Genomic DNA, 600 nt, shown 5'->3' on the forward strand with positions numbered 1-600 from the left:
GCGCCGCGCATCCCCGCAGAGAAAGGCGTCTGGTCTCCTGCCTGACCCGGCCTGCGGAGCCTGGTGTCGGGCCGCCTGTGGGCACTGACCAGGGCAGGCACCGCCGGGCCTCGCTGGGGACGGCGGGACGGTCTCTGAGGGGGTTTCCGCTGGTCTGACTTCTGATTTTTTTTCCAGAGGTTTCCTCGATCATAAAAAAGAAACCAAATCAAGCCAAGAAGGGGGTACGTACCTCGCGGTCGGCCTGGTGCTGGCGGCTCAGAGAGGCCGCCCCGCCCGTTTGTACTGAGTCGGGCTGTGGCACGTCGGCCTTGGGAAGGCCGCGTGCCGCTCGCTGGGGTGCGTGTCACCCCGAGGGAAGGTTCTCTGGAACGAGTGTTGACATTTCTCCATCTGTGACAAGATTCCGGAGTCTGGCCTGTGGTCACGCCGTGGGTGCGGCCTGCAGGGTCTGCGGCCCCCTCTGAGCGCTGCCCTGGCCGCCCGCCCTGGCCGCCCTGGGGGACGCTGGTGGGACTGGGTGTGAGGAGGACCCTGCCCTCCGCAGCCAGCCGGCCGGGGCCACCTCCTGAGCCACGGGGCCACCAGGGGCTCCCAGCA

The 600-nt window shown here is 68.0% G+C and overlaps 1 protein-coding gene across 1 annotated transcript in view; it reads left to right on the plus strand.

Moving 5' to 3' along the window:
• ARFGAP3 (ADP-ribosylation factor GTPase activating protein 3) overlaps nucleotides 1-600 on the plus strand; it is a 17,352-nt gene that overhangs the window by 9,649 nt on the left and 7,103 nt on the right. The gene's annotated exons all lie outside the window — the stretch shown is intronic.

This window comes from Condylura cristata, unplaced genomic scaffold (genome assembly GCF_000260355.1).
Source record: "Condylura cristata isolate star-nosed mole 26May11 unplaced genomic scaffold, ConCri1.0 scaffold00004, whole genome shotgun sequence".
Classification (NCBI taxonomy): domain Eukaryota; kingdom Metazoa; phylum Chordata; class Mammalia; order Eulipotyphla; family Talpidae; genus Condylura; species Condylura cristata.